The following is a 9,739-nucleotide window of genomic DNA, read 5'->3' on the forward strand; positions in this document are numbered from 1 at the left end:
TTCCTTACTTGATTTCCTAACTACCTTAAGTAATCATGGCAATGATGGGCAATGTTTTGTTGCATGAGCCTATCCACAAATTTTGTAAACTTTTAGGCTACTAAGTGGACACTTTCCAAGGAAATGTTTCTTTCTACAGTCGGCACAAAATATCAGCAATGGTTCTTCATCCTTCTTTTGTTCTTCCTGAAAATCATCTAATTTTGAAATCAAAGATTTAATAATATTATATTTATGTTCAAGAAAAATACCAAGTTTTTCACTTATGTGTTTGTCATTGGATGATTTGTATATTTCCCCAACAACATCAAAACTCCTCATTGGAATATTCCTCAAAATACCATTTTCCTGTTTTCAACAAGCCAATTGATATATTCTCTTAGCACAGGGGTAATTTATATATATAATGGGGGTTTCTTACGGCACATGAGAAATGAAAAACTTAAAAATATAAGCAACATATGCAGGAAAGAAACAAAATATAACACTTGTAAGAGAAATGAGGTAAAGAGAAAACCAAACTGCAACAATTCACCAAGGTCACTCACCTAAGTGCCTCCCTGACAACGATGCTAAAATGTTGGGTGTAATAAACAACCTAACATTTAATTGTTAATATGGGAGTTTGTAAAGTTGGAGGTGTAGAAATGGAAATGCCAGAGAGAGACTTCAGTAACCCGAAAAACAAAACCCTAATTTGTCATGTAAACAACAATTATTACCCACTACAATCCTACAGTCAAACTCATTCATTAAAAGTGAAACCATAAACACTAGTCTTGCAAAAATATTAACAACATTCTAAGTTCTATAAAATAATGCATAAATTCTCAATCCAATTTCTACACTAGATTTGACAGTTTCATTAAAATAAAAGGAACTTGATCAATCTAGACATTACCTACTTCACTCATTGATGTATCAACCAAACTGGGATTTCAAACTACATAAATAATCAAAACTCTCAAAGGAACACAAGTCTCAATCCATTCAGTTCAAAAGAGTACTTAAAATTAATAAAACAAATCTATAATCATTCCTGCACTATATCAACTCCTCATTTCTTGTACATTCAAAAGTAAATTGTGGCACTATGGTGTACAAATCAAATGTATAAACTTTCATAACAAGAAAACCATACTCTATTCTATCTTCTCAAACCAAAAGGTATCCCAAATCATAGGTCTAAAACTGCACCTAAGAGAAAGGTCTGCAAGAGCAAGAAAATTGAACCAACAATAAATCAACTCTTAACAACTTTCTCACACTAGTTAGTTTAAAACATCAAATATTCTTCTTCCACACTTGCAAAATCAACCACAAAATTTAATCGACTGCACTCACTAAACAATCACAATGTATTCAAATGAACTTGTTAAAAGTTGACCAATCTTCAATGGATGGGTGATACAAAGGCTTCCCTTCAACGTGGCTTCGTTTCTTGAACCAAGAAAAACAAGAATTATAATAGTAGGCAAGTCTTGAGTAAGGAAAAGAAACAAGCTCAATCCTACACTTTAATCATACATGTTTTAATCATTGAATATGACTTGGATTGTTACAAGAAACTTTAGGGCCTTATAAATTCAGCGTGACTTTACTTATTATATTACAAGATCTTCACAAAGAATCAAGTAACCCTCAATATCTTAGAATAGGAACAACTCAATGGCTTTAAAGAAAGATACCATTAACTGCTCATCTCAAAAGATTAAAGTCTTTAAGCCACAACTACCAGTACCCAAAGAAATGATTCCAAATAAAAGTTTCACAGCTTCACCAAGTCATATATAAAGAATATAGTCACCTTCAAGTTAGAGCTCATAAACATAGAACATATATTAATGGAACAAGGTTTCAAATAATAGAGTGTTTCATGAACCAATGTTAAATCTCAGCTTCCTTTAAAATCCTCTTGAATTCAAGGCTTGCCAAAATACGAAGGGAAAACCTTGAGTTGAAAATCACTGTAATCAAATTTGAAAGGAATAAATAAGTGATTTCAAGAATTGATCTACGCACAACTTAACCCAAATAGGAATTACAAAATGACCTCAAATATATGCAATGAGTATTTGAATAAAACAAAGTAATGGAAAGAAATAAAATAATATTAAGCAAGCCTCGCAAGAATAATCAACCAATAAAAATGCACACCACAATGTTATATTTCAAATATAATCCACACAATAATACATAATTGAGGAGTAATGAGCTGGACTATTTGGGCCCAAGCTAACCAAATGATACCCTCCTTAAAGATAAATTAAACTACAACAAAATGAGAAGCAATAACACAATTAAACAACAATGGAAGGAGAACCTCACATTGATGCTTTCTATTAAAAATATCTCAGACTTTAATACATTACAAGCTTTAGTATTCCACCTCTAGTTGATCATAGAAAGGGGGTAGAACCCCCAATGCTCATCTCGGTAGCATGAGAATACCAAGAATGTTTTGCTAGCTAAGCCTAGATCCATAGCTTTGTTTTTATAATCTTTTTACATTACAAGTTTGGCTTTAGATAAGCCAATCCTTTGCAAACAATATGGAGATTGAATCCCAACAATATGCCATGGATGGGAGATCTAGTTCAACCATGATCCAGTTGAAGAAACACAAATTTGATACGAATTTTGCAAATCTGGGCATATCTTGGAATTATGGAGAAAACAACTTTTTTTATAAATTTGCATCAAAGAACCTCATGTAACTCTTATACCAATGTGAATCTAGGAAATATGTTTGGAGGAAACCTAATTTGTCATGTTTTTAACAACAACCTCTCTTGGAATTTTATGATTCATTGCAATCATGGCCAAAGTTGATTGTTTGTCTACTTTTCAAATTTGGGTCTTACCTGATTTCTCTACAAATCTGCTTCAAAGATCCCTTCGGATCTCCCAAACCACGATGAATTTTGGAGAACTGCTTGATTTTTACTTAATTTCCTATACTGGGATAAAAACCCATGTTCTATAATTTTCATATTCGACTTAATCTGCACGAAAATATAATTCATATAATAAAGGTATTTTTATATAAAATACAACCCTAGCACAAATCTTAGCTATTGCACTGAAAGAATGTAGAAAGAGTTCATAAACTAGTAAACAAGGGAATATGTAGGGCATCATATGAATAAAAGGGTGCATTAAGTACAACAATTCTGGGGCCTAACACAACTGTCATAGAATGTTGTATTATGTGTTATGGTCATACTGGGCCTCAATCAAGACTATTGCAGGCTTTACACCATTTCAACTAGTTTACGGCCTGGAAGAAATCCTTCCTATCGAGTGTTAGATCCCATCGTTTAAACTTGTCATTGAACTCCTACCTGATACCTCTCCTAAAGAGAAGCATTTTTTTCACTTCATATGTTAGATGAAACTCATCAAGAAGCTACACTATCTCTTAAAGATCACAAAATCCAATTTAAATCTTAATATGACAAACATTTTAAGCTACGTCCTTACCAAGAGGGTGACCTTTTTATTGTCTATGATTAGAAGAATGACCTCTTGGGGCCAAGAAATCTTCAACCATTGTGCTTTAGCCCCTATATCATCACTGGGGTCCTTTCTAAAGAGGCCTAGGAACTTAGAGACTATGATGGAAATCCATTCGTTGAAATTGCATTGTGCTCTATCTAAAAAATAACTATGCTTAAATAGCATATGCTTTGTAATTCTATGTACAAATTTTTGTATCTTTTGGTGTGCTTCTTTTATGTTGCTTATTTTTTGGCTAAAAGATGGTTATTTAAATTATTCTTGTATGTTTTGCATAGATGTCATCATTACTCTTACCATATGTTGGCTATGCAGATGGTGCCAGTCATCATACTCGGCATGTTGCATTAGTTGCCTAGGTGTTTTATACACCTACTTCAGAGCTACTTAGTTATGGTAGAGTCTTCCTTGGTCATGCTACTAATAATGTTGTTGAGTACACTATAGTTATTGAACTCCTTACAGAGGTTATTTCTCTTAGCATTTCAAACCTAGTGGTCAGGTTAGACTCCTAGCTGGTGGTTATGCATTTAAATAATCATTATCACATTCATAATCCAATATTATTGTGTCAATTTTTAAGGGTTCATCTTTTGGAATGAAAAATTTCTATTATTACTTACGAGAATGCTCAAAGAGAATCTAATGCATTAGTTGATTCATTAGAAAATTATGTATTAGATTGGAATCTATCACATTTATTATAGTTGCAAGAATGAGTGTATATTTCCATTAAAAAATACATAAAAACATAAAATATACCATAAAACACCAATATATGTATATATATATATATATATCTATATATATATATATATATATATATATATATATATATATATATATATATATATATATATATATATATATATATATATATATATATATATATATAGATATAGATATAGATATATCAAGTTTCAGTACATCCAAAAATCCCCAGAACTTGGGTGCTTTATACAAAATGGCCTCATCGAGCCTGCCATGACACCCTATAACTACAAATTCTATCCTCTAATCATTGTTGAGCATGTTGCTCATGATAACATATCACTTCCCATGCTACCCTCCTAAGAGGTACCAAAATATCTTTGGCACGCCCACTGTATGTCGCTACAAATGGATTGGTATCTCCCTCATGGGAAGAGATGTAATGACCCCAGCTATTTCTCCAACCCCAAGTAGTTGTTCACCCTACCACGACCCCAGCTATTTCGCCAACCCCAGGTAGTTGTTCACCCTATCTTACATGGTGGGGCATACCCACAGGACGAACTCGTGCTACATTTGTGTCATGCTAAGACTCTTTTCAATTTGTTTTCCATCCAAATAGAAAAAATTGCATAAAATCCAAAAGCTAAAAATATTTTGTCATTGATCTATCTTCTTACCTGTTGGGGCCCACTAAGTACCTAGTGGGATAAATAACTTTGGATCCCTTATATAATTCACCCTAGCATATGGAAAGTCTTCAATTATTGGGATCTGAGTCTTCATCCAATCAAATAATTCTGCGCTTAAATATCATGTAATTGGTCCACCTCTTGTTCAAGGCATCAAGGAATACCATCTCTACATTCTTAGCTCCCTAGTACCTTCTAATCCTAGACTCGCTCACAACCTCATTATGGGCACTTTCTCTAGAAATAAAGAGACAATCAGTGTATCATACCCAAATTTTCTTTGGGCTTGATTCTCAATTGTTGTTAACTTTTGTTTTACTTGTATGACAAGACTCTGACACGAGTCAAATATTTGTGGTTGTATGTAATCCAACTCTAGAAGCATTTTGGTCTTAGTCGCTACATGTTGGTTTTTAACCCCTGCCAATCAAACAATCATTCATATGATCGACCTCAATGGCCTTCCCCTTACCCTTTTGATTGGAATTTTGTTTCTCATCTTCAATGTACTTGGTGTACAGAAGCTAATGATCAAATAACCTATGTTACGAGGATCAACTCTTCCTCTTCTAATGTTTTCTCGTGCACCTCTAGATGATAAACCAGTGAGAAAGTAGATATCATATTTCTTAATTATTAAGTCATGGTCCCCTACTCTGATCACTTTTACAGATGTGGATCATTATCAAGTGACTGAAATTCAGGCAGCGGATACTTAACTTAATTCTTCTTTAGTTGCGGGTATTACCTTGACAATAATGTTCAAAAATCCATTAGTAGTGAGTCGAGTGGTTAGCGTGATCTTTCTAATTATATTAAATCAATATGTTATTTCGTTTTTATCAAATTATGAAAGAACCTTCAAGTTCTTAATATCCATACCCCATGAATTCAATCAACAATCCAAAAAATCTAAGTATACTTATGGGTGGTCTAGTTCTACAATTGTTGAATCCCATTCTTTTAGCAAATCCTGTATCAATTGAAATATAATCTTTATGGTACCTAATATTATTTCTTGAATACCGGATTGTATTCGATCAAGGTCAAATCTGATTCAAGGAATCAAATGGTTGGGAAATGTCTATTACATACCTAGATGGATTGATAATGTAAGTACTACTATACTTTTGACCAAAAAAATGGATTAATTTTATGTACATCACGTAAATGCAAGGTACTAATAATTCTAGGGTAAAATAGAATTATAGGGGTATATAATAAGTTTTACTCCACTTTTTTGGATCGAGGCGGAACATTGAATCCATTTTTCAAATCATTATGAAACAATCGAGGATTTTGAGTAACTAACCAAGCAACTGAAATGGCTGAAGTGGTAAAATAGATTGCAACTAGTATCAGAGCCGAATTCTTAGTCGCACCATCAAATCTTGTCCTTTGATTTCTCTATCCTACCTTTTTATATGTACAAAGTATCTAGATTCAATTGGAATGGATAGGGAGGGACAAAGAAAATGAAGGATTCGCCTTTATTTTATTTGAATCTAGTATAGCTCAAGTTATTTTAAGTAGTGTAGATAAACCAGAAGTTTCTTACGTTCACTCAAAATTTTCCGCAAACCCCTTTGGGATGAATAACTCTTTACATTTTTTTGTGAAAAAAGTTCTATCCTTGCTCCACCTGACGATACCAGATTCAGATATAATTTTTTCATTCTGGAAGGATATATCACTCCTAAAAAATAATCTATTGGTTCTCTTCCAATTAGTTGATTAGATAGTATCACAGGTGCGAGGATTTACTCACGGGGGCTTCACTCAATGAACATCTCACATAGCGCGTGTGTTCGTGGCATATTAAACAATACCCTTAATTTGACTACATATTGGAAAATACCTCTAAAAATCACATTATTTAACCCTCTACCAATATTAACCCAATACATCTTACCAATTTAAAAAACCCTTACTTTCACTAGATATTGTAGGTATCCATTTTTTCATTAATATTTTTTATACCCCTTTATATTTTTTCATTAAATTTGAGCTCCATTTTTTATTCCTGCAAATATAAAAACCCTTTACCCCCTATTATATGCTCAATATATTATGTCATTTTTTCCTCAATATATATCCCCCAATAAGAATGCACATGGTATTGTATTTCTCCCCCAGTGAAGCCCCCCGTGGATTTACTTCATGGATGAGGTATGATCCTGAATTGGTATGAAATGGGACAATTGATCTTTTGTATTCTGATCTCAAGGTTATCAAAAGAAAAATTGAGGTAATTATCTCATGAAGATATAGATTTAGTATTGACTTAAAAGAGAAGGAATAATAAGTCATGTAATAGATCGGGGAATAAAAATTGGGTAAAATAAAACTTACTCTTATTGAAGATGAGTTCTGGTATGAATAGACCTCACAATTTTTTATCATACAAGGTATTGACTTGTTATTGATCTGACCTCAATCCTTCCTTAGATCCCTTCTTTCACTTCAATAATTTTCCCATCGAAATGGATGCAAGGGAAATGGATGCATTTTCACACTCTATTTATTCTTGAAATATTATTATTGATAATTAATATTCATCCATAAATTGTTTCTATATTCCTCGTGGATCAAATCCACAAATTTTATATTTGACCCAACGAAATGACTCGTCTGATCAAGCACACTACCACGAAACCTCTTCTAGACATTATGGTGTGTTCTTTTGGAGGAACACACATGCAAGAAGGACGATTTTGTTTAATGCAAATGGTTGAACACCCCCGATGTTCATCCAACATTTGGATGATCGTAGTGAAGAGCTCTTCTTGGGCCTTCATTAGATCAAGCCAAGAAAATTTGAGCAAACCACATATTCTCAATGCTACCAAGCATGTAGATCATTTAGCATTTGCAATTCCTCCCAATCGTGGACTCTTTCTCTCCACAAACTCATCTTGATAGGTTTATTGTGCACAAATTCAACCTTTGGATCCATTTTTATCTTATTTTCCAAGCTTTATAATCAAGAAATCATAATTTCTCCTCGCGTTTCGGCTTTAACGTGGCCTCTTACACCATATTAGCATGTTTTAGTGCATTCTTCCTTTTTGAGAAGTGCGTGTTAATGTGCCTAATTCTACGTATCAGCCGCATTACCTCGACAAGCGAGCTAGCGATTTCCTAAAACTAAATAATTACCTATAAAATTGAAATAAATCAACTTAAATAAAAGTACACAATTCACACTCTTACCTGGGACTTACGAGAGTCGAAACAATGGCTAGGATTGTGCGTAATTAGCTTCAGAAGATTTTCTTCTTTTTACTCTCCAAATAGCTCTCACCAACTGAATTGGTGCAAATGAGGAGTTCAAATCCTATTTATAGTCATTGGAGGTATGCCTAAACCCTAGGTTTTGTCATGTTTAGGAATTTTTTCTTTATTTTTCCAAGAACCAACCCTAGTGACTATTTTGCAATATGTTTAACATGGTCTAATCAGTTTTAAGTGATTTTTTCTAGAATTTCTTGTTACAAAGACAAAGCAGGCTTTCTTTTTAGGGACTTTTTCTTGGTCCTGAAACTGAAGTGAGTTTTAAGTGACTTACCTTCTTCGGACTCATAAAACTCCTACAAATAATATTTGAGCCATTATTTTTCTATATTTTTCTCGCTCCCTAAACTGAAAAAGATACCACAAGTTTTCTTCGTCTTACTCATTTCGACCTTTACAAAGAATATAAAGTTTACTTTGTTCCCCTCGTACTCATAACAAAATGATGCAAACACATATTAAGCATAGTTTTATCACTTTATCCTGACTCAATAGATTACCTATGAAATAGGAATTGTGTTAGGCATATTATTAATCCTTTGTCGCACCTAGTCACCAACCATGACAAAGGTACCCCTTTGAAGTCTTCTTTAAGCTCTTTTCAAACTCTCTAAATGTGAAAAGATCATTGAGTTCACCCATTGTAGACTCTTTAAACCTAATAAGATTAGGAAAATTTTGGAAGAAAAATGGTTACTATATCTATCTCTCATGGAACGTTTGGGAGTTGTCTATTTTGCATCCTTTGAACATGGCACTTTTCCTAGTATATTCCTCTTCCTCTATATTCTTTAAGAACCCTACCACATTATGGGTCTCACCTTGATACCATGATGTCCCTACATCTTCGTGTCCTTCTCCTCCTAACATTCTTGAGTTTTAGCTACCTACTATTTTTGGTGTCATGCCTTATATTGTTTAACAGATCACCTACTCTTTGTTACCTTAATCAACCATTTAATCATATGTCATCTTTCCCTGAGTTAGTTCATCCTATTTTTCTATTGATCTGAACTTAAACAGGAATGCAACAAATTACAGATATAACCATAAATATAGAAATACAGTAGAAATAACACTTCATTTAATTAATATGAAAATACTAAAATATGCTTACAAATAGAATGGAAATAAACTAGCTTGGGCGATGGTAGCTTATCTCTAAGAAGAGATGTGGTGGCTACATGCCTCTAAATTATGTTACAGTGAGGGTCAAGGTCCTATTTATTATTCAACAACAAGGGAAAACCATAAAAAACCAAAAACCTAACCCCAGGAGATGTAATGCCAAGAGTTTGTGGACCCTGTTGCGGTTAGTTGGGAAGTCAACTTCCGGGGGTTGTAACTTGGTCATACTATCTTTGATTGGTGTGTACAATACCTTGTTGGAATGGTATCTCCATGTACCAAAGGATTCTAAAGAGGCCCCTACCAACGGCCATAGGCTTGCTGCAAACCTCAAAAAACGTCATTTAGGGGGTCAAAATTTCTTCGGAAGTTCAGGACCTGAAAAATTACTAAAA

This window comes from Pinus tabuliformis, chromosome 9 (genome assembly GCF_031772625.1).
Source record: "Pinus tabuliformis cultivar Carrire ecotype Pingquan chromosome 9, CPIR1, whole genome shotgun sequence".
Taxonomy (NCBI): Eukaryota; Viridiplantae; Streptophyta; class Pinopsida; order Pinales; family Pinaceae; genus Pinus; species Pinus tabuliformis.